The sequence below is a fragment of the Polyodon spathula genome, chromosome 1, assembly GCF_017654505.1.
Source record: "Polyodon spathula isolate WHYD16114869_AA chromosome 1, ASM1765450v1, whole genome shotgun sequence".
Classification (NCBI taxonomy): Eukaryota; Metazoa; Chordata; class Actinopteri; order Acipenseriformes; family Polyodontidae; genus Polyodon; species Polyodon spathula.
In genome coordinates, this window is record NC_054534.1 from 65,517,932 (window position 1) to 65,543,055 (window position 25,124).

General features: G+C 40.4%; 1 protein-coding gene and 1 long non-coding RNA gene across 3 annotated transcripts in view; one reads left to right on the forward strand and one right to left on the reverse strand.

Moving 5' to 3' along the window:
- Positions 1–7,822, forward strand: part of LOC121321008 — a 32,861-nt gene extending 25,039 nt beyond the window's left edge. For both annotated transcript variants that reach the window (XR_005950904.1, XR_005950903.1), the window contains one exon: positions 7,780–7,822. This is a non-coding gene — a long non-coding RNA (uncharacterized LOC121321008). The remainder of the gene's footprint in view (positions 1–7,779) is intronic.
- A 7,684-nt stretch (positions 7,823–15,506) lies between these two features.
- Positions 15,507–25,124, reverse strand: part of LOC121321015 (type II inositol 3,4-bisphosphate 4-phosphatase-like) — a 320,135-nt gene continuing 310,517 nt past the window's right edge. The window contains exon 27 of the mRNA XM_041259931.1: positions 15,507–15,710. The gene's annotated coding sequence lies outside the window, so the exon portion shown is untranslated. The remainder of the gene's footprint in view (positions 15,711–25,124) is intronic.

A 25,124-nucleotide genomic window follows, 5' to 3' on the forward strand; every position in this document is an offset into this window, starting at 1 on the left:
AAAAGTGGTAGATAATGTAAACTTTCACCAGTTAGCTTTCTGCCTGCTTCAGTACGGTCAATAAGACTATACAGTAAAAGACAGTAAATCAGACCGAGTCGCCCTGGCATTCATCGTGGATCCTATGTTAGAAGCAGCTGTGTGTGTGTGTATTACGATTCCAAGCTGAAGTACAATCCCATTGCAATGCACACAATTCTCTTTACCTCAAGCCGTTCTGAAGATCCGACCACCCCTTTTTGTCAACGTGAGACTAATTTGAATAATTCTTCAGGGTAGCCCCAAATATGTCAAACTATCGGCTACTTTAAACAAACAAGCAAAATATATATTGTTAATGCAATGATGCTAATGTTAGCTTCTTATTCGCATCCCAACTTCTTATTCGCTAATATACACAAATGTAACTAAAATTGAATAAGTAATTGGGCCCTGGGGTATTTCAGGGGATAAATTGCCTCGGGCTGCTCATTTCAAAGTTAATACAACCACAAGGGGAACCCCTCTACGTCGTCCGTATGTATTTATCCCAACCGAAAACAGAATTTGGTACAAAAACAGTGGGCAAACATGGCACACAGCAATACTGACATCAGGTTTAGTGCAACATTTCAAAGCAGTTATCCAGAAGTGGAAAGCCTATGTGTGATCCATAAGTATTCTCTCCTGTCTAACATGGAATTTGCTTTCCTTGTCCTTTCCTTGTTATCTTGTCTAGTAACCCATTTTTAAGTTTCATACTCACACAGACCTGAACAAGAAAAAGTCAATTTAACAAACCATTCTGGAGGAAACTATAAGGTCTAAGATATACTACAGAACTATTTAGGGTAGAGATTGATGTTCAACAGTGATCCTGTACACATTGCTTTGCACGTCAGATATTTGTTGGGATTACCTTTGAACAGTAGAAATAAAAACTTTAACAAGGAAAACATTCTTTCTGTAGGGTGCAGAATAATGTAGTAAACTTGAACAGGTGACTTTATAGCAGAATGGTTTGTTAAATTAACTTTTTCCTGTTCAAGTCTGTGTGAGCTGCTATATTAAATGGGGAAAGCATTAAACTTAAAAATGGATTAGTAGACAAGATAATATGGGTGACATGGAGGGGTTCTCTCTGTGTTTGTTTTAACTTTGAAATGAGCAGCCTGAAGCAATTTATCCCCTGTTACTTATTCAATTTTAGTTACATTTGTGCATATCAAAGAAGAAGCTGGTATGTGAATAAGGAGCTGGTTGAATAAGAAGCCAACTTCAACATCGTGTTAATTTGTTAATTTAGAGATATCTCTAAATCATTTGAGGATTTATTCAAATGGACAGGAAGCCATTTCAAGGTGGCTCGAAATGACTTACTGTGAAAATGTTTTGGATGGACTTCCTGTCCATTTAAAGATATCCCCAAATGAACAGGAAGTTATTTCCAGATATCTCTAAATGAACAGGTGGTTATCTGTCATTGTGAAATGGCAATGTGTATATAAACCCTATATGTTTGGGTGGGTGTTTGAGAGGAGGAATGTGTGTGTGAGAGACGGGAAAAACAAAACCAAAAGAAAAAAGAAAAGAAAAAGCAATTGCTGCTAGTGCGGGGCAGACCACCACTGTATTCATTTGTTGGATTTGTGTTCAAGATTTGCTTTTGTTTAAACCTTTTATTTTGCTCTTTGAGCAGTGTTTTTGTTTAAATAGTGATTTTATTTTTGTTTGAATAAAACCTGTGCAGCAGCGTTTTCACCCACAAATACCTGTGTTGTGTTTCTGTCAGCTGTCTGGTCTGGGAACGTCATCGCTCGGCTTCCTGTCACATACCACAAAGACAAGGTTGTTTCTGGGCTCGAAATCACAGCGGCAAAATGTTATTTTATTACAAATGGACACTAAACAAAATATATGTCAATAATACTTAACCCTTTGCGGTCAATTTTCAATTTTCCCAATTACAATTTTCCCTTTCCAGTCCAATGTTTGACCTGTCCGACATCATCAAAAAGACGTAAAGCACAGGTCTCCAGTCGTTTTTTATCCGAAAAAAGCCGAAAAAAACCTTTCATTGGCCGAGTGAGACCGATGGGAGCCGAATGAAGCCGAAAAAAAGGGCGTATCTCATAGCCCCGTGTATTACAGAGATAACACAGACATAAACAAAGGAGATAGCTGCTTCTGCATCCAGCGCTCAAAGAATATCACAGACATTTGCAGAGCTTTTTGTTGATGTTATAGTAATAAAATAATGTCTTGGATCGCATTATTTGGTGATAAAAACGAGTGATCAGGAAAGGATTTAAGCACTGACGAGCACTGAATAAATGAACTTCAAATGGTTAATTAGATTAATTGTGATTAAGAAAAGCATTGTTTTTGACTTGTAAGTAACATAATATTTTAAGATATTGAAACAATAATGAGCAGATACAGTATATACTGTATCTTCTTTTAGTAATGTAATAAAACCAATGGTATACAAAGCTATTTCTTCTTACAAATGGAAAAGATTATAACAAGTAGCTTAATTAGGCTGTTTTCACTGTTATCATCTCCTAAAAAGTTGCAGATTTCAAGTTACTTATAACATTTTCTAGTTGAGCTGAACTCTCCAACTATTTAAGAGCAAAAACAATTAAAAAGGCATAATTAAGCATAAATAAGTATTACTTCAATTAAGGATTTAGTTAAGTAATTGCGAGCTCAGTTTGAATGAAAACCAGAAGACACAGGGGTCCTCGAGGCCAGGATTGAGAACCACTGTTGTAGAGACCCGAAACCTGAACAAGCTATACCAAAGCTGCAGTCATGCCGCGCCCCCGAGGGCACAAAAGTACTGCGCTCACAGATCTCAGCGCCATTTTTCCTTCAAGACTGCTGCAATCATGGACGCAGAGATCTTGAAGGTTAATGATTACATTTCTGTTTCAGTGAACCAGAGTTATATAATAACCTAACATTCCCTTTCAAGTACAAAGTATAAACATTACTGTATGGGTAAGTGTACCAAAGGGCAATATTGCATAATGACTGGCTAAGCCAAAGGGCTGCCTTGTGCATTACCATACAGAACCCCAGTAACAGTAGCTAGGGCAAAAAAAACTGAGGGAGAAACTCACCCCTATGCCTGTGTTGTAAGTTGCCCTTAACACTCTAGTTCCAAAACCAGCGTTTTGAGGATCCAAGACATTAAGTCTGTACAGCCTAGTAATGGTATAGGGAGTAGCCCACACCGCTGCATTGCAAATGTCTTTGACAGATGCACCCTGGAATAAAAGCCACAAATTTGGCATTCCCCTGGTGCTATCCACTTTGACAGCCGCTGCTTAGACAGGGCTTGACCATGGGACTTTTGCCCCATAACAGACAAAAAAATATTCTAACTGCCTCCAACTTTTGGTCCTGTCAATGTAGTACGCCAGAATCCGCACTGGGCAGAGCGTATGGAGCTGCCACTCTCTGTCAGACTGGAAAGGAGGTGGATGGAAAGCCTCCAGTTCCACAGTCAGGTTGACATAGAATGCCAAGATCGTCTTCGTTAAAAAGGCAGGATTGTTACGAACCGTAACCGTTGCCATGGCCTGTAAAAATTAAGCAGGTGATAACGAGCAAGAAAGCTGCTTTAAATGATAATAATTTAAGCTCAGCTGAATGCAGGGGCTCAAATAGAGGCTTCATGACTGCATTAAGCATCACGTTTAGCCTCCAGCAAGGGACAATATCCTTCATAGGCTGCTGAGCCCCTTTCAAAAGTTGCCCTGCCAGGAAGTGAGCTCCTGGGAGAGACTGAATCAATTTTGACATGGAAAGCTGAAATAGCTGCCAGACAGACCTTTAACATGGAGGGGGATTTTCCCTAGTCAAATAGGTCCTGCAAACATTGCAGTATTACTGCCATGGGACAGGTTGTGGGGTTAAACACCACACTTGTACCCATACTGCTCTGGTATTCTGCAGGGTGTCATAACCCTGTGGGAAAGTCCCAGACAGCTCAAATGCAGCTGTTCAGGGGCCAGACACAGAGCCTTAGTCTCGACGGGTCAGGAACCCATAAGGTCCCCCATCCCTGACTGAGCAGGTCACAGCGCTTGAGCAGTCTTCACGGCTGGCCGCTCCTGAACTGCATGAAAACCAGAGTTTCTTTTGCCAGTAAATGTCTCCGAGGAGCTCCTTGGCCCGGTCCTGCCTGATTTTCTCCAGATACAGCAGGAGCAGGGTGAGCGATTGGAAGGCATGTAACGGTTGCCTTGGCCACTTGTGTGCCAGGGCATCTATTGCTAGCGGATCTCCTCTGTAAGGTTTTATATAAATTGTAATCTTTTGATGTGCCTCTTTAAATGGTAAAGAAATGAGAAATCACTGAAACGCTGTCTCTGAACATTCTAGCAGTTTGCAATCACCAGCCTTGTTGTGTGACCTTTTGATGTGTGGGTAAGGCTCTGTAAGAATTGAGAAAAACACATCATATCAAGTTGTTCTTAAATGTAACTTCTTGTTTTCTGCTGACCTTGGTGAAGTAGAAACACAGATGTTAACTGTTAATGCGCTTTGTTCACACCTTGCATCACGCTAGGGAAAGAAGACCAAATTTGGACAAGGAAATTGCATAAGCTAGCTGTGTATCTGTGCTGCACAAAGTAATTTTGGGGTTCAGAAAACTGCATCTACATGTGCCGTGACAGCTCAGAAACAAACATCTCGGCACGATGGCACAGAAACGCCTGCCGAGACCTGTGAGTTTACTTTCAATCAGCTCTGTTGCTCAGAGCACCATCAGCTGAGGCCTGTGAGTTTGATCTCTGTATAACATTTGATTCGCTTTGTTCCTGAATAAAACTACTTTGATTAAAACTAAACAGAAGGGGACTAACTTATTATTTAAGAAGAAAGTGAACCTTACTCCGCCTCCTATTATGGCAAACCAGAGGGGACAGCGGGTTGATTTCCTGGGATGCATAGAGATCTATCTCTGTTTTCCCCAACCTCTCCCGAATGAGGCACTGGGGACTTTTCTTGAGAGGTGGTCCACTTCCCAGTTTGTCACCCAGGCAGATATACTGCCAGTAATGATAAGAGGTTCTCGTGTGCCCAAAGCAAAGGTTTGCAGGCCACACGATGGAGACTGTGTGACCTGAGGCCATCCTGGTCGTTGTGTTGTCTGTACGGAGAAGCACATGTCTCCCTCAAACCTCCTGCAAAAGATTCTACAAGGCCAGGTAAACTGCTTGGAGCTCTAAAACACTGACGTTTAGACCCTGCCATGGGGGGTTCCACACATCTTGCACACCCCTGCCCTGACGACCTCTCTTCTGGTGACACTGCCCAGCGCTGCACCAAGAGAGTGCCTTTTTACAGTGATGAGACACTGTCAATAGGCGGTCACAGCTCAACACAGGCTGAAAAACCCTTCTGCTGAACCAAGCCTGCAGAGGACGAATGCACAGGAGACCCAATTATAGAGTCTGTTGAGCTGAAAGGGCTCCAAACAGGCTGAACAGAGAGGACAGCATGGTCCTGGAGTCTAAGTACACTCCTAGATTCACCATAAGGCCCAACCATGGAAGGTGGCTGGTGACAAGTCTCGTGTGGGCCTCTGCCTGTGCTGGAGACTAGACACAAATGAGCTAGTCACCCAAATAATTGAGCACTCTGATGCCTTTGCATCTCAGTGGGGCCAGGATAGCTTCTCGTCCACTGCGGGACCAAACATATACCCTGGTGTAATCAGGGTGTATGGGAAAGCCAAAAGCTGCCTATGTGCAGCTGTCAGCGCAGCCATGTTCCTACCCACAGCCTGCCTGTTGAGTTTGGACACACAGATCAGGTTCTTGTTAACCAGGTGCAGCTGTTGTGGTGAAGGCCTGTGGTTCTGGTAAATGGCACTGGTGGGCTACAAGGATGCTACTATAATTGCCCATTCTTGTGGCGAATGAATTGGCTGAATAGGCGTGCTTGAGAATCACCTCAAAGACCTGGCCCTGCTTGTTGGGGCAGGTGGTGTCCTTGGACAGGAGTGCTAAATTAGGCGCCTGGACCAAGGAGGCAATAGATGCCTCCACTGGTGGAAATTGGGTCAGGCCCAGCCTTTCTGCTTCATGTACCCTATATAGGGCATCCATTGACCGGGAAACAGCAGGAGCTGTTGCCGGGTGATCCCAGAAGGACTGTATTTCAAAAAGAAAATCTGGGTGCACTGGGGAGGACAAGGGAACGGTAGTCATATCATCGAAGATGGGCTTCCTTGTTTCACCTTCTGTAGGCCAGGGCACTTGCAAAATTGCATTGGCTCACTTGATCAGTGGCAGAAGCTTAACTGCAGGAGATGCACTGTCAGACTCCACATCCTCAGATGGGAATGCCAGCTCCTGTTTGCCCGCCTCCTCAGAGGTGGTTGATGGACAGTATATCCTCCTGTGGCCAATTGCTCTGAGTCTGCTGATCACTTGGAACACCGACTCTTCAGGGGAGGAGGAGAAGCAAGAGAGGACAAGGAAGGACAGACTTCTGCCTGGGCGTCAGGTGCGTCGTCTGCTCTACCTTGGCACAGAGCCGTGGGGTGAGGACGTAGCTACAGCTCTAACAGAGGGTGATGGAGAAGAGCGCTGAGCATGAGTAATGGATGAAGAGCGTGAAATAGAGCTGTGGGATCGCCGCTTCTCAAGCGTGTGCTTGGAGAACAGTGCACAAAACTTGCAAAAGCTGCAATTAGCTTGTGCTTCCTTGGCATGCTCTGGCCACCAGCCAGGAACAGCATCTGCCGTGCTTGTCCTCAATAGGCAGACTAGCCTTGCATGTCTCCCAGGGATAAAACCCAGGCATGATGCAAGAAGGAAACAATGCTGTGTACAGATACAGTTGTACAGTTGCTGCCTCAATCTGCTTATAGATATCGACTGGGCGGGTAAGAACCGAGTGGGACTGGTTTGGTACTGGACCAGTGACTTGAGCACCGTTTGGTAGCAGCGTGTTGGACTAGGTTGGTATCGGTTCAGTGACTGTAGGTACGGGTCCACTGGTTCTAACAGCCTTCGTAACAGTGATGCTAAAGCTGTCACCAAAACGGCAGCAAATACTGTGGAAAAGATTGCAAGCAATCAAAACCGAAGCAAGTATCTTGGTCCTGCGCGGTGCTGCTGAGCCCAGCAGCAGGACTTGTGCTATATCAACAAGTTGCAGACAAAACAGAAAAAAACACAAGAGAAAAAACTCTCAACAAAAACAGTAATTAAACAATTACATAAATAATATAAAATGTCTCGCATTTTTAGCCAAAGCCAAAACATAAAATAAATAACTTCAGCCAGAGGTATTGCAGCCTATGGGGAGAACACAAAGTCAGCTGACTTATGTTGCTGGATCCCTGGGAGGGAATGACTAGCCACTGGCTTCACGCGGGGCACAAGGTCGCAGTGGGACATAACAAACAACAGGCTGTTGTGCACAAATTACGCGTAATTAATACAAACTATAATTTGTGTAAAAACACAATAAATAGCAGATAGAAGTAGCAAGTACTTATATGAACAAGGCTTTCCAGTCAGGTCTGTCTTAAAGGGCAAAATGGCGCTGAGATCTGTGAGCTCAGTACTTTTGTACCCTCGGGGGCGGGGCATTATTGTGCCACAGGCTCGCCAGGCAGCTTTTGTGTATCTTATTCAGGTTTTGCGTCTATAGGTAAATACCCATACTAATGGTTACATTTCGTACTTGAAAGGGAACCTTCTGATGGTTCAATTTGTGGTTTTACGTAGTTCACCATTGATTTATAATGGACTTTTTTTTTTTCTCCAGAATTCTGAAACTGCTTTGTACACTCCAGAAATTCCTGAAAATGTAAGTGCTGTTTACTGTTTGAAGATTTTAAAACAAAAGGAAATGGTTTTGAAGAAGCATGTTTAAATACAAAAGCAGAGAGCTATGGCAAGCAGGGAAAATATGTACATTTTTTGAGCTTACAAGGCACTGCACATTCGGTAAAGGCGCTCCGCATGGAGCACAGGATGCGCCCTATAGCCTGGAGGTCACTGGTTTGATTATTGGCTATTCCATAGCCGACCATGGACGGGAGCTCCCAAGGGGCTGCGCACAATTGGCCGAGCATCACCCGGGTGGAGAGGGCTTAGGTCGGCCAGGGTGTCCTCAGCTCACCAGCGAACCCTGTAGACTAGCCAGGCGCCTGCGGGCTTGACTGTAAGCTTTCCAGTGCTGCGTTGTCCTCCGACACTGTAGCTCTGAGGTGGCTGCATGGCGGACCTGCAGAATGGAAAAAAAGTGGTCGGCTGACAACGCACGTTTCAGAGGATAGTGTGCGTTCGTCTTCACTGCTCCTGAGTCAGCGCGGGGGTGGTAGTGGTGAGCTGAGCCTAAAATAATTGGCCATTACAAATTGGGAGAAAAATGGGATAAAAATCAATTCGTAACTACTAAATAAAAAAAAAAAAAAAAAAAAACTGCTTGACCAAACAAAACTTTGAATTTCCATGCTAGTCTATTCCTGTGTTTCCACTATGATTTACTGTACTGTGCTAAGCTATGCTTTCACCATGGTATATAACAGTTTTTGTTGCCAAACAGCTATAATTACCTGTGGTGGAATGTGTTTACCCTGCAAAAACGCAACACTTTTACAGTTTGTGTTTGCGCAGATTTGTGCGAGTGTTACTGAATGCAAGTTCTATTTATGTTGCTCTTACCATAGATGGAAAAACAGATTTTGTATGTATTGCTTCTACCTCTTGATGAGAAATCTGTAAAATTAAGACAAATCTTTAGACTTATTACAAAATATCCTGCACTTTTGTGATGCTATAAAAGTATCTTAACAAATACATTTTGCATTTTCCTTTTTCAGGAAATCTGTTACAATGCCTCGCTGAATTGCTTTTTTTTAGAGATGCACGTTTATTTTTTTGAACATGAAGAAAACCCACTTTCAATTCTGGAAGATTATATAACAGAAATTAAACCAGTGGTAAGTTGTGATTAATGAAAATGTGTGCATGTGTGTGTATATATATATACAGTGCCTATAGAAAGTCTACACCACCTTTCAAAATGTTCACCTTTTGTTGCCTTACAGCCTGGAATTAAAATGCATTAAAATATATTTTTTACATTTTTCAACACATCCTACGCACAACCAAGTGAAAAAAATATTCTAGAAATTTGTAGAAAATTAATAAAAAATAAAAAATGAAATAGCTTGGTTGGATAAATGTCCACACCCCTTGTAATAGCAATCCTAAAATAGCTCAGGTGTAACCAATCACAAAATCACACACCAATCAAGTTAAGTGGCCTCCACCTGTGTTAAACTGTAATGATTAACATGATTTCAGGATAAATTCAGCAGTTCCTGTAGGTTCCCTCTGCTGAGTAGTGCATTTCAAAGCAAAGACTCAACCATGAGCACCAAGGCACTTTCAAAAGAACTCTGGGACAAAGTTTTTGAAAGGCACAGATCAGGGGATGGGTATTAAAAATGTGAAAAAAGTTCAAGGGGGTGTAGACTTTCTATAGGCACTGTGTGTGTGTGTGTGTGTGTGTGTGTGTGTGTGTCTATATATATATATATATATATATATATATATATATATATATATATATATATATATAGACAAAATACCTGACTGTAGAAAACCACAGACAGAGGGAAAAAGCAACTTCCTTGGATTAATCCAGATCCGTAGTCAATTTGTAGATAAAAGTATCTTTATTCTTGCATATTCATGTTTCAAAAGCAGGCAGGCGCATCACACAGGGCGAGGCAATCCATACACAGGCGGAGGGCGGGCAAGAACCCGGGACCTCTCGCACTAACGAATAGCGCCAATACCGCTGTACAAAAGAGCCGGCTTTTGTACAGCTAGCCCTCTTGTTTTTGCAGCCAATCACAGTAAGAATCAAAGCAACACAGGCTGAAGCGTAAACACCCTAGTTCAGCTACAAATCCAACTGGAATCATCGTCAGAGGCAACCACTAAAAAAAAGGTGCCAGTAATATTTAACAGACTGTTTTAATGCATTTTAAACTTATTAATGCATTTTCTTATTGTATTTATTGGTAAGACCGCTCTGGTAGTTTTAATGTTAGACAATAAATAGCCACTTTCATCTTCGTCCTCTTCCACGGGAAAACTTGAGGGTGGGTCGGCCCTTCCGGCACATCCAGGCCGGGACTGCAAACTGATGACACGGGACCTACCGGAATGTCAGTGTTGACTAAAGCAACGGCCGGGTAACAGGAGGATGCAGCAGTGGGCAGAGGTCTTCATCTGGGGACTGGCGCAGCGATGTCCAATCACTCAGGGAGAGCGAAGCAGCGAACACGGGGAGCACCAGCTATGTCTGGCAGCAGCCCAGCGACGTCTTGGTGATCAGGGAGAGAGGAGTAGGGAACCAGAGAGAGTTGTGGCCGATGGTGCAAACTCCTGGGCTCCAAGTCTAGCTCAGGGAGTTCCAGTCAGAGCGACAGGGTGCCCAAGAGCAATGGGCAAGGGACCACATGCAGCAGCGCCGGAACGGATGGCAGAGGTGGTGATCAGGTGGAGGTGGGCTCCTCACCTCCCCCTTCTCTGTAGCCACTGGTGGTACCTCTCGCTCCGTCGGCTGCCAATGCTGCTCCTCTGCAGGCAATGGCTCCACCTTTTCTGGGGCTGGAGACAGCAGAGCATCTCTCGCCATCTCCTACTTTTGGAGCAGCAGATACAGCTCAGTCGGCTCCCTCTGTCAGGCCTCGTTCCAGCCTCCGCTTCTTCTGTTGAGCTATTATATCAGCACTTTTAAAACTTCTATTTATTTTATTTTTATCTTTTCTTGGGATCTTTGGTCCTGACTAAACACGTCAGGAACCTAAACTATCTTTCAGGACAGCTAAGCCGTTTACCTGCCAAATAAACAATAGACACACAGTTTTACTTTTAAACAAACACGAAACAAAATGATCACCCAGTACCTTTTTTTTTTCATATTCTTGAGTACACAATCAAGCAGGCTTCTTCACACAGCAGACTTGAGCAGACTGGCTGCTTTCTTTAAATACCCTGCACCTGGCTCTAATTTACAATGGTAGCCAGGTACAGGTGATAATTAAACAATAAATAATAATTAAACAATAAAACTACATGTTTTGGGCTGGGAGGATATTAACCCCCTCCCTGCTGTGTTAATATATATACACAGAGCCTTGAAAAATTATTTGCCCCCTGTCTGATTTTCTGCATTTTTGCCCATTTCTCACATTGAATTTGGTCAGATCTTTTTGTGGGTTATAGTAGTATATAGAGGGAGTATGAGAGAAAAATGACACCAAAGTTTGACGCTTCTTTCATTTGTTTGGTGTGCAAGGTAATCAAACAAGCAATCTCATGAAAAAGTTATTGCCCCCCTAGTTAACTCAACCCAATTAAAGGGTTAGTTAGGGTCAGCTGTTTGAATACTTTGTTTAACAATCAGGCCTGATTTTGGCCAGCCCTTCCCAATATAAATCTGACTAACTTTGGCCCTTACCATCAGAGTGAAGTTGTCAGCACACAGGTTCTAGAGGCACATCATGCCACGATCAAAAGAAATTCCTGAAGACCTCCGGACAATAGTTGTTGATGCCAATAAGTCTGGAAAGTGTTACAAAGCCATTTCTAAGTCTCTGGGGCTCCACCAAACAACAGTCAGAGCCATATTATCCAAATGGAGAAAATTTGGGACAGTAGTGAATCTACCCAGGAGTGGCTGTCCAGCCAAAATCTTTCCAAGAGCAAGGTGTAAAATCGTCCAGGAATTCACAAAGAACCCTAGAACAACATTCAGGGATCTGCAGGCCTCTCTCGCCTCGGCTACAGTCAATGTTCATGACTCCACCATCAGAAACACACTGGGCAAAAATGGGATTCATGGCAGAGTAGCAAGGCGGAAACCACTGCTCACTAAGAACATGAATGCTCGTCTCAAGTTTACCAAAAAGCACCTGGATGATCCTCAAGAGTTCTGGAACAATGTTCTATGGAAAGATGAGTCAAAAGTGGAACACCTTTTGGCCAACATGGGCCCCGTTATGTCTGGTGAAAAACAAACACTGCATTCCACAGTAAGAACCTCATACCAACGGTCAAGCACGGTGGCGTTAGTGTCATAATTTGGGGATGCTTTGCTGCATCAGGACTTGGACGACATGCCATCATTGAAGGAACCATGAATTCTGCTCTGTATCAGAGAATTCTACAGGAGAATGTCAGGCCATCCATCCGTGAGCTGAAGCTGAAGCGCAGCTGGGTCATGCAGCAAGACAATGATACGAAAAACATATACAAGCAAGTCTACATCAGAATGGTTGAAGAACAAGAAATTTTAAGTTTTGGAATGGCCTAGTTAAAGTCCAGACCTAAACCCCATTGAGATGTTGTGGCAGAACCTGAAACGAGCAGTTTGTGCTAAAAAATCAACAAATGTCACTGAGTTTAAGCAGTTCTGCATGAAGGAGTGGGCCAGAATTCCTCCATGGCGCTGTGAGAGACTGAACAATAACTACAGGAAGCGTTTGGTTGCAGTTATTGCTGCAAAAAGTGGCGTAACCAGTTATTGAGTCTAAGGGAGCAATTACTTTTTCACACAGGGGCATAGGGTGTTGCATAACTATTAACAAATAAATGAAATATGTATCAAAAGGGTCCCTTTTATCTAATATTAGATTTTGGTTGAAGATCTGATAACATTTAAAAATATGCAAAAATACAGAAAATCACAGGGGGCAAATACTTTTTTCATGGCACTGTATATATATATATATATATATATATATATATATATATATATATATATATATATATATAGATATATATATATATATATATATATAGATAGATAGATAGATCGATAGATAGGCTTGGTACTTTTCGATATTAATCGGTAAAGCTCGCTAAACGTCGTATTCCCAAAAAATATGACTTCGACTGAAATAAATTTATGTAGGATAAACGTTGGTAAAACTGCTGGCTATATTTTTAAAATTTTCTTACAAAATTCCTTCTTAAAAATAATCATTTAGAAATCATCTGTAGTTTGTGTAGTTTTTATACTTACTGTCTGTTCCGTCTCTGTTCTGCTCTGAATGGCTAGGAGTCGCTGTCAGTCATCTCAGTGGTCTGTTAGTACTGTAGTGTCACTGTCACCCTGTTCTGACATTGTAGACTGAAGCAGCCCTAGAATACTCTCATTCGTTTAGATGACTGTCAATCATCAAGACCTGCACCAACTATGCACTTTCATTTGCCAGCTATAGTGCCACCAATTTAAAGCGCCTACTTTGAAATTAGGGGGTTAAGGTGTAGGTAAGCTTTTGCTATAGGTATACGGTGACAGTTACTAGTTTGATTTGAAAATGGTGCGCAAGAGGAAAACATTTATATTGTGCACAATACGCTGACTGACAGCTGAAGTCTCCACAGCAGGACAAAGCAGCCCGTAGAATGTTGGTAACCATGGTTTTGTTGCATGTTCAATATAATAAATGGGTTTCACTAAATGAGATGTTTCTCAATGGCATAAAAAGTTTTTTTAAAGTCTAAAAAATGGTAAATTCTTTTTAAAATAAACGTCGATATTAATCACCGATTTGGCAAAAAAATCCAATAGTAGCAAGCATATATATATATATATATATATATATATATATATATATATATATATATATATATATATATATATATATATAAAATGAGGTATACCTGCAGTGTAATGAAAGATGTGAGCTCACAAGTAGATTAGTTTAGGGGCGGCTGATCGCAAACTGTGTATAGAGAGGGTTTTCATAAGGTAGGAGGTTCCTGATGTGGGACGTTTGTTTTAGTGAGAGTAGCGCTCGTCTTGGCAAACTTGCATTTTTGGCGTTGTTTGTTTTGTTTTCTTTATTGAATGCGACACTAGGGCTACCTTTGCTGGTACCCTTTAGATCTGCGCTCCTGTGCGGCGTGTCTGCCTCAGTATTGTTCAGTGACGACCCACACATGTAACAATTCAGTATATTCAAAATGATATTACATAGTTATGAACTAATGTGTTTTACCATGTTAAGCTTGCAGAAATAATCACAGTGTTATATTTGTCAGAAATGTATAAATTCAACTAATCTTAAGATATGCTGGATAAAGGAACATTTTAATTCATTTTGATATTTGATATAATTGATTTCTATACACTCATGTTTGGTTTTTTTCAGGTTCATGGGGGCTGCAAAGAGTGTGAAGAATTTACAGAAAGAAATTGTGAAACTTTTCTGAACGAGTTCCTGTCATTTCTGCAATATCTGAAGGGGAAGTCATTTTGAGTGACCTTAAAATGTGAAACCAAAGATATTTTTGTTATTGTACATAGCTTTGTAAATGCTTTAATAGCCTTGTAAATGCTTTGCTACACAACTCTAAACCCTCTCTGAACATCACATACAAGTACGACATGAAGTATAAAAAATATCAGCCATGTGCAAAAATGTTCAATCCATCGCCAGCACCCCCCCAATACTATATTAAGTATTGTTTAACCTTTCATTTTTCACCTTCTTTTCTAGTTATATCACAATTGCCCCACAATTCATTGCAAGCACTGTTAACTAAGACTTTCACAAACACAAACATTAGCCTCATTTTTTTATGTTTTCTCCTTAATTTTTATACATTGAAAAAAATATGCTGTAAATTCTCATCACATTATTTTGGAGCATTTCTAGTTTATAATCTGGCTGGGAAGAAGTCTTTAAAAAAGAGGCAACCGTTTGATTTGATTTGATCACTTAATAAGGATGTAAATCCTAGCAACCACTAACAGAAGTCAAAGCAAGAAGTTCACTTACACATTCATACAACAAGTTTGTTAATATTCAAACCTAATATCCAGTTCTAAGCGGTAACTCAAAACTTGAAATCCAAAACTGAGTTTTGAACTTTTGCATTTTGGAATAAAACGTAATTTGTTTGCTAACAATTCAAAGTTATGTATTAAACAAATAAGAATTAAAACCCAGAGCTTGAAATAAAATATTTCTACAAGCAGTCAACTATACCGTACATGCACAACACAGTGTAATGATTAAAGATATAAGAAAGTCCATAAAAACTGTACATAGCATAATTCATTCGACGCTCTAACAGGATAAGTAAACTTACAGTTTAATACTAAAAGAACAAGTGGAAGATCAGATTTCTTGTTTGTGTTGTTGTTCATGGCAGAAATGTAGACTTATGTATGCACAGTGAGTAAAAAACATTAGTTTTGGCATGCCATTGTAAATATTTTTACATGTTTCAAAGCTACAATATACAGTATTTTGTATACACTAAGGGCAGCTACTATATTATGTCTGTATAATTGTGGTTTGCAGTGTGCAGGTGCAGGAATGCTGTGGTGATCAATAAAACAGACAGACAACGATAGTCCAGGTGCAATGGTGGTTTATTTGTACAATCCAAAAGTCTGATGACAAACAGCAGTAAATAATAACAATGAGAAAAAGCAGTACAGCAGTGTGTAATTTCTCTTTTGTAATCCACGGGTTGGTCCCGAAATAATAACAGTCCTGTTTCTTAAACACCCCAACGTAACACAAAGCACAAACACAAGTGCACAGTGAGCGATTTCGTGCTTGTGGTGCAAATACAGTTTATCGTGAACAGTAGTCCAGTGATGTCCAGGTAAGTGCTGGCCCATGGCGACAGTGCCCGACTGTGTTCAGACGTCTAGTAATAAAAAACAGTAATTCTTTAGACACGACAGAACAAAACAAACAAAACACTCGCGATTATAATACTCACGTTCTCCTTCCGGTTCAGCTCTAGCCATGCAAAGAACTGATCACTTCGATACTCCCCCTTTTGTACCATCAATCATGACCCCTTGGTTAACTAGTGCAACCGCTCCTCCAATCCGCGGCTGCCAAGTTTTTTCCCTTCCGGGTTGATGATTTAGTGTATCGTAGCTCCACCCCCTTTTTAGATGACTTACTTCCTTATAGGAGGCTGTGTGGTCCAGTAGTTAAACTGGCTTGTAACCAGCAGGTCCCCGATTCAAATCCCAGCTCAGCCACTGACTCATTGTGTGACCCTGAGCAAAGCTTAACTGCCTTGTGCTTTGTCTTTCGGGTGAGATGTTGTTTTAAGTGACTCTGCAACTGATACATAGTTCACACACCCTAGTCTCATATCTTGTAAAGCTCTTTGTGATGGGGGTCCACTATGAAAGGTGCTATATCAAAATAAAGATTATTATTATTACTGTAACCCTGGGAATGAATTATCTGGCCATCCACTCCAGGGCACTCTGTTCCCTTTACACAGCGCCCTATCAGGTCAGGAGAGATTTATCCCCAAGAACACTATGTAACACAGTTCTTGTTCCTGGGTAGTAAGTGTTATTTCATAATTGCTTATGCCTCAAAAGTATAGAAAATGGCTATTATTCCCCACAAACCTTGCTTTTGTGACCAGGACAGTGATATTTTGAAATTTATCTATTTCCAATGAGAAAACGGGCAAATTTGTGTCTTTTTGTTCACATAAAGTCAGAAAAAAACAACATATAAATCCAAATTAACATGTATTTATACTAAAGTAATACAAAAATGACTACAAAAGATTTAGAAGTGAGTAGTTTTTCAAGATTTACGATTATACTGTAAATCACTTTCATGAATCAGCCCCCAAATGTAGTCTCCCATCATGTTCTCATTATACTGTCCTTGGTAGCGGCGTTCAAAGTCCAGTATATCCTTGTGGAAGCGCTCGCCTTGCTCCTCCGAGTACGCTCCCATGTTCTCCTTGAATTTATCAAGATGAGCATCAAGGATATGGACTTTGAGGGACATCCTACAGCCCATTGTGCCGTAGTTCTTCACCAGAGTCTCAACCAGCTCCACATAGTTTTCGGCCTTGTGATTGCCCAGGAAGCCCCGAACCACTGTGACAAAGCTGTTCCAAGCCATTTTCTCCTTACTAGTGAGCTTCTTGGGAATTCACTGCACTCCAGGATCTTCTTTATCTGCGGTCCGACGAAGACACCGGCTTTGACCTTTGCCTCAGACAGCTTAGGGAAGAAGTCTTGAAGGTACTTGAAGGCTGCCAACTCCTTATCTAGAGCTCTGACTAATTGTTTCATAAGGCCCAATTTGATGTGCAGTGGTGGCATCAGCACCTTCCGGGGGTCCACCAGTGGCTCCCACTTGACGTTGTTCCTCCCCACAGAGAACTCGGTCCGCTGTGGCCAGTCCTGCCTGTGGTAGTGCGCCTTGGTGTCCCTGCTGTCCCAAAGGCAAAGATAGCAGGGAAACTTGGTAAAACCGCCTTGGAGACCCATTAGGAATGCCACCATTTTGAAGTCTCCTATGACCTCCCAGCTGTACTCATCATACTTCAAGGCGTCCAGCAAGGTATTGATGCTGTTGTAATCCTCTTTGAGGTGCACCGAGTGAACCAGGGGAAGAGACGGGTACTTGTTACCATTATGGAGCAGCACGGCTTTGAGGCTCCTGGATGAGCTGTCAATGAAGAGGCGCCACTCATTCTGGTTACAGGCGATTCCGATTGCCTCGAACAGACTGGTCACATTGTGGCAGAAGCAGAGCCCATCTTGATGGGTGAAGAAGCTGGAAAAAGGTTGGTGACGCTTCCTCTGATCTGCGACTTGCACACTTTCATCCAACAAGTTCCATTGCTTGAGCCAAGACATCAAAAGCTCGGCACTGGACTTAGTGAGACCAAGATCTCTAAATAAGTCGTTGAGGTCTTTTTGGTTGGGGTAGTATAGGTTTCTCTCCTCAGCTCCACCTCTGAAATTGTCATCTGGATCTACAACATAACATAAAATTTTTATAACATAAAATTCCGAGCAACAATTGTCCATCTTACCTTCCAGAGTTTTTTTGCAGTGCTCGCAGGTGAAATGAGGTGCCCAGGGTTTGTCTTGATCCCCGACAGGCATGCCGAAATATGCCTTGTAGGCCTCACACATCTTAGCAGATGCTTCCACGGAGTACTTTTTCGCTCTTGTCTTGATAAATTGGCTGCAGACATAGCAAAATGCATCTGCCGGATGCTTGCAGCCTGTTGATGCCATCTCAGAAAAATGCAGATATGTATCCACTTAGGCAGCTGGAACTAAACTGAACTGGTGGGCTTAACACCCCTGTATTTATACTACTATTTATATTACTGGAAAGTTCTAGAATGTTCTAGAAGTTACTCCAAGTTTACTCAGCACTGAATCTATCTGGAATGTTCTGGAAAATAGGTAAATTTCTAAATTTCACTGTCCTGGTCACAAAAGCAAAGTTTGTGGGGAATAATAGCCATTTTCTATACTTTTGAGGCATAAGCAATTAGGAAATAACACTTACTACCCAGGAACCAAAATAAATAAATAATAATTATTACATGGTGGAATCATTCTGTCTCTGTCACAATAAAAAAACTGATGATACTAAATGTTGACTTAATATTCATTTATTTGGAACACAACACAGTAAGTGTTTCATTAATGACAGCTTCTGGGCAGCAGTATTTCTGTTCAGTGCAGTGGTGTGGCTTTAGTTTTACACTGCCACAACAAATTAGGGAAACGTCAAGATGAATGGGAAATTACATTGCAAAGCCATTCTTTTTAAGATTAGCAAATATTCAAAGCCTAAGCAGTTTAATAGGTCACCATAATGACTGGCAGTTTGTTTATAAAGCAACATGGGAAGGATTAATTTCATATAGCAATGTTAATTATGCTTACAAATGAACAACGGAATATACTTAGGCCTATATGTCCTGTAAAATTAAATGTACAAGCATACAATTACTTACTGGACACAATAGGGCCGTATAATAGACATTTCTGTTTGCCTGACATTTTCACTGTGTTTACTTAAACATACTTACTTATGTCATCCATGCACTTACATGCAAAAATGACACAATATTGCTTCAGGTTGTTTCAGGCCACAACAAAACCTTATAGATCTCATGGACCCTTACTTCTGCAAACAAATACTGTAGGCCACAGTATTGCTGTCATTGTGTCTGTAGAGGGGAATTAGAACTCTAGCCCTTTAAAAAAAAAAAAAAAAAAACAACGGACAGCAAATAATTTTAGCCTGATTTTCTCCTCAATTTGGAATGTCCAATTACTTTCCCTTTGTCCAGTTACCACATACATTCCCTACAACAGCTCAGGAGAACTGAACGTCAGGTGTCCTATGAACTGACGACCAAGCTAATTGCCTCTTTACACCCAGGAACAAGAGAAGATATTGGCAGCCTACAGCTTCTAGAGGCCAAAGGCCACTCCTGCAGATGTCCGAGTCTGCACAAAAATGTCCCTTTGTTATTCAAGGGTGGAATTTCCATGAACGTTTTTTTTTTTTTTTTTTAGCCCTCAAGTAAAATGTCGTTTGAAAATGCTTTTTTCCGGTTTCCATTCGTTCAGTTTATTTATCCGGCTTTTCACCTGACATCATGCAAATGAAGGTGAAATTTGGAGGTAGATATGTAAATTAGCTGTGCGTAAAGTTTTCATGTTTTCACAAAGGGCTTGTGTAAATGTTGTTTCCATGTGCACAGAGAACTGGTACACGAGGTAATGTAAGTTGCTGTAATAAAGCTGTGATTTCTAAATACCTCATTCATGGTTGTTTGATAATATGTTTTGCTGCTCTTGCCCAAATTGTTTTTCAAATATCATTGGTGAGGTGGCAAGTCCTTAGTAGCAAACACTGCTTCAGCTAATTTATCTTACAACTCATGAATTAAAAATGAGTGAGTTGTAAGATGTATAAAATGAAACTGATCAACACAGGTATTGCAGAGCACCACGGCTGAAAACCGACAAAGACTTAGGATTCTAAAGCTCTGTGCCAGACACCTTCTATGTATGCTCCCAAGACTGCCTGGATTGGGAACAGTGGATGTTTTGCCTTTCTTTCGGGAGCTTGAACATACAAACATTCTCTACCAGCAAATCCTTATGCCTGTTATCTAAAGCCAATGGCTAGCAAAAGGGCGGTTTGGACACATACTCGTCCGTCTTGCTGGTGGGAAGAAGTTGTGCTGCATCACTCTTTCACAGATCTGCAGTGGATAGAGTCCTTTCGCGTCACCAGGGCCACATTCCGTATTATACTGGAACTGGTAAAGGAGGAGCCAGAAAGGAGTTACGTACGGACTTCTGTGCCAGTGGAGAAAAGAGTGGCGATTGCTCTGTCTAGGCTGGCATCCTCAGCGGAGTACAGGGTCGTTGGCAATGTGTTTGGGGTGCATAAAACCACAGTTCATCACTGTATTTACAAGTCTGTCAACTCCCTTGTTCAGAGGCACTGCAACATGTACATACGTATACCAGCTGTAACTGAAACAAAAAGTATTGCTCTGCGTGTTGCTGAAAAGCAGGTTGCCCCAAGTAATGGGGATGATTGATGCTACTCACATTCCCATCAACGGCGCTGTCTGCGAGATTACCTCAATAGGAAGTACAAGGCATCTTTCATGAATATCACTTTATTTGTGTATTACAGGCATATATACATAAAGCCAACAGTCCAATGACAGAATAATAATGATCATGTATTTTTTATTCTTATTAAACTTCATTAGTCTACCACCAGTGTCCATTGTGTGTTTATTTATTTATTTATTTGTTTACATAAAGCTCAAAATTCCTATAAAAAGTGTGGGTAACATAATTTATGCTTAACACATGTGAGCCACTTTTTAAGTGTTTATAGGGGTACAAGCATGTGTTTTCTTAGAAGAGGAAATAAACAGTTAGTACCTACACATTCTAATTGTACTTCATGTGGCTGGTCAACATGATGTACTTTTAGTGTAATAAAAAACAAATCAGTTTACAAACTGTCAATATTGATATACACATATAGGTTAGGAATCTGATATTGGATTGTTAATGCATATGAAAGCTATTTTAGGTCATTATTATTCATGATTTAATTAATAATAATAACAATAATAATAATATTTTTTAGGTCAGATTCTGACCTAATCAGTTATGATTCAGACGTTGGTATAATGTTCAGAATGTGATATTAATAAAACGCTGTGATTCAGACGCTGGTATAATGTTCAGATTGCGATGTTGATAAAAACATTGTGATTCATGTTATGTATTTTGGGTCCGGAAATAAGTGAGCCCAGACAAGGAGAACTGTACAGAAATCAAACGTTGTTTATTCAGGCAGTTACATACAGAACACCCAACACAGAACCCCAAGAACCCCCTTTTATACCCTCCTAACACGTGGCCCTACACGTGTTGAGATGATTCAGAAAACACGAGGCCTTACACGTGCCGATATACATTGTAACAATTTCTCACATGCTATGCACGTGAACAATGTTCTGCACCTGCAGAGTAATATATAACAATTCAGATGTTGGTATAATGTTCAGATTGCGATGTTGATAAAACGTTGCGATTCAAACATTGGTATAATGTTCAGATAGCCGCAAAAGCCTGGAATGCCACCCAGACTCAACTTTTTTCTTTTGGTCTGCTACTAACAACTGATCTGTTCACAGCTGCCTTCAGCTGGTAGAACTGTCCCTTGTTCTTTCTATGTGAAGCACTCTGTGATGTCAACACATGAAGGGTGCTATATAAATGCAATATATAACAAAGGAGATAGCTGCTTCTGCATCCAGCACTCAAAGAATATCACAGACATTTGCAGAGCTTTTTGAGATGTTATAGTAATAAAATAATGACTTGGATCACATTATTGAGGAGTTTGGAGATAGAACGAATGATAGGGAGATGATTTATCAGTATGCACGTCTATAAAGAGGTATGTGAAAAATACAGTAAACAAGAGGGGGGGGGGGCTTGGCTGTAGGTACAGTACTGAGTGTTTTTTTGCGATTTAATGCCTTTTGAACCGGTTTTACTCTGAAAAAAATGTTTTAAACAGCATGTGTAAAATAAACAGCGTGTGAAAATAAATTGGACCTGACGCGCCTGAATAAATGGACTGCAAAGGGTTAAACAGCTCCAGCTTCTCAGAAACAGAAGGAAGCTGTGCTGGGGTATATGGGCTTTTTGTATTTTCTGTTCTTGTATTTGTGTTTTCTGCTTTTGTTTTTCCGTTTCATGCCTTTTTTTTGTTTTCATTTTTTGCATTTGCGTTTTCAATTTGTATTTGTGTTTTTTAATTTGCATTTGTGCTTTTTGATTTGTATTTGTTTTCTATTTGCATTTGTGTTTTTCGTTTTGTATTTGTGTTTTTTATTTGTATTTGTGTTTTTCGTTTTATATTTGTGTTTTTTTTTTTGTATTTGTGTTTTGCACTTCTGGCCACAGTAGGCCTCCACTCCCATTACTACCAGTACATCCATTCTTAAATTTTACACACCCTCACTATTTAATATCTAATAATGGACAACTAATACATGTTATAATTATTCTACACTGTATCTTGTAACCTTGCGTAATCCTTTTCTTCTTGGTTTTGGCTTGCCATGGTGAATGCAGAGAAAGTTGATGTACGCAAAGGGATTTTGCGCTTCTGCCGTTGTTGATTTATCAACCTTTCAGACTGAATGTGATTCAGTTTTATATGTATCAAACCGGTACTAAATTCATGAACTAAAGAAGCGTGGTACCTTCATCTTTCATCATCTGAAAGTTAAAGAAACAGCGCCAAACAATGAACGTCTGTGATTGGATGAAAATATGGTCTATAAAATCTGTGGGGACAGTAGTGCCAGAGACTTTCCCTGCACCTGTGGGGACAGTAGACACTCCCTTAATAATAACATTTTGTAGTATTGCATTAAAAACAATATATAATCCATAGCTCTGGCTGAATGTGGTAAAATCATCCAACCACCCCCCCACCCAACATTCTTTTTTGTGCATACCAGCAACTTTTTCAAACCACTTTAAACACTGCATATGTGTGCAAAGCCAGCTTTTTGGCAATGAACTCAATAAAGAACGAGTAACAGACTGCAACACGACTGCCTGCAGTATTGCCTGCGTGCCGCAGCCAGATCCTGCGAGCAACGTTATCAGAACATTACAAGAAAGATCACTCATTTCAGAAGTTCCAACAAATAAAAGTAAGTTAAAAACATATTGAGTTTTTAATGTTTGGGGATTAGGGGGTTATAATATTTATATGTGGCCCGCCAACGATCTGCCAAGATGGTGATGAGTTTACTGGAGGGGGCCTGTAATAAACTACAGTATAGTTGAAAAGTTCACCACCTCAGGGCACTCTAGTCACTAACACACACTGCATACGATAACACACCATGGGACAAACACAGACAAATCATATCAAATTTATTACACAGAAAAGGTCAACACACAAAACTGTATAGTACAGAACATCTTGATGGTGTCCAATTTACAAACAACAAGGCAGTCAAAAATAATAACTCACAATAACACTGAAAATAATGTCAGATTGTTTTGGCAATGAGGAATGACAGCTACCTATTTATGTGTTTCACAGTAAGTGCTGATGTTGGCTATTCAGTCACTTTTGTTTGGCTTGAAACATAATTACAAATGCGGGGTAAAGTGACTGGGGAAAATGCTGGGTAACCCAGTAGTGAACTATCAGTAAGCTGCACCCAATGGCAATCGACACTTAATAGAGGAAATACAACAGCTGTGACAAGTGAGATGTTTTAGATCTTGCTGTCTTTTCATATTTATGTGATAGTGAAGCTTGGAGACAGTGTTTCATTCAAGGCTGCTATCCCAGATAAAGCATTATTCTTTACAGATCAGCTAGCAACAAAGTGCATCCTTGGTTGCACTTATCTGTTCATGAGTGTACACTGGCATAGATCTTATATTAAACCATGACGGCATTCTAGTTCCCCCAGCTGCTGTAACTCGCTACACACCTTGCTCTAGTCTAGTTTATGCTATGGGTGTGCTGTTTTATTCAATGCTATCCACACTCCTTTGCCTACCTTTATCACTTTAGCTTTTAACGTGTGTAAAATCCTATAGTTCTTATGTAGACAAGTATTTTCTGATGTCAATCACTCTAAATAAATATGATACACAACTACGCTGCACTTTTGATACCTGACACTAAGCTGCAAAATAAAATAAAATAAAATAAAAACTTGTATAACAGCTCTTGAGATAGCAAGTGCTAAATAAATCAAACTGCATCCTCAACACAAACATAACAGTCACTTCACAACAGCAGTGCATACATAGAATGGCTAATAACAAAGCATGTTTAACTTAAAACGAATGGCTTTACAAAAGAAACACAACAATCTGTACAGTGATTAAAAAAATCTTGCACAGTAAATATCATGCTTACTAATGGGTAATCTACATACCCTCCATTTGTAGTGTACACAGCCTGATAGAATTTACTTTAAAATACAATCAGTTTGTCATTTGTATGTCTTCCTTATTTTATGGCATTTGAATAGCTGTCAACCGTTAATTCTGAGGTAAAGAAAGTAAAGACGTTTTTTTCTTCTGTTGTCTCTGATATTTACCTGCTGGCCTATACCCGTTGTAGATTGTTTAGAGGATAATTAGAAGATCTAATATGTTAACACATCCTTTATGCAGCATGGTGGTGGTAATTATATGGTACTGTACTTCAGAATATATATGTGTTTCTGGGAGTGTTTGTATAACAGTTTTTGTACAGGATAAATAATAATAATCTTCCAGCTAACAATTATTTATTCTACATAATCATTTTGCACTATAATTTTTCTAAAATACGGCACCTTTTAGCTGAACAAGAAGAAGGTGAAGAACAGTATATGGATGTTGGTACTGTACTTGCATTTCAAGTTTAGAGCACCTGAAACTATACCATCTAAAATGTAATCTATTCTCAATATTGTCACATGTTCTCCTTTTTTAAATTTACATTGTAGCAGACAGTGTTGTGTTTTGAGACACTGCTGACCACAGTAGGTGAGACGAGGCAATGGGATATGAGCTTGAAAAAAAAAAAAAAAGTTGGGAAATGCAGCATTTCATTTCCCAGCTCACCCAGTACTAAGAAATATTGGAACTAGGTTAACTGTCATAATCTACTTGATTACAAGATGCAGTGGTTATGACTTCATAGTCAACTCATAGTTGAATGAACTATTTACAATCTTTGT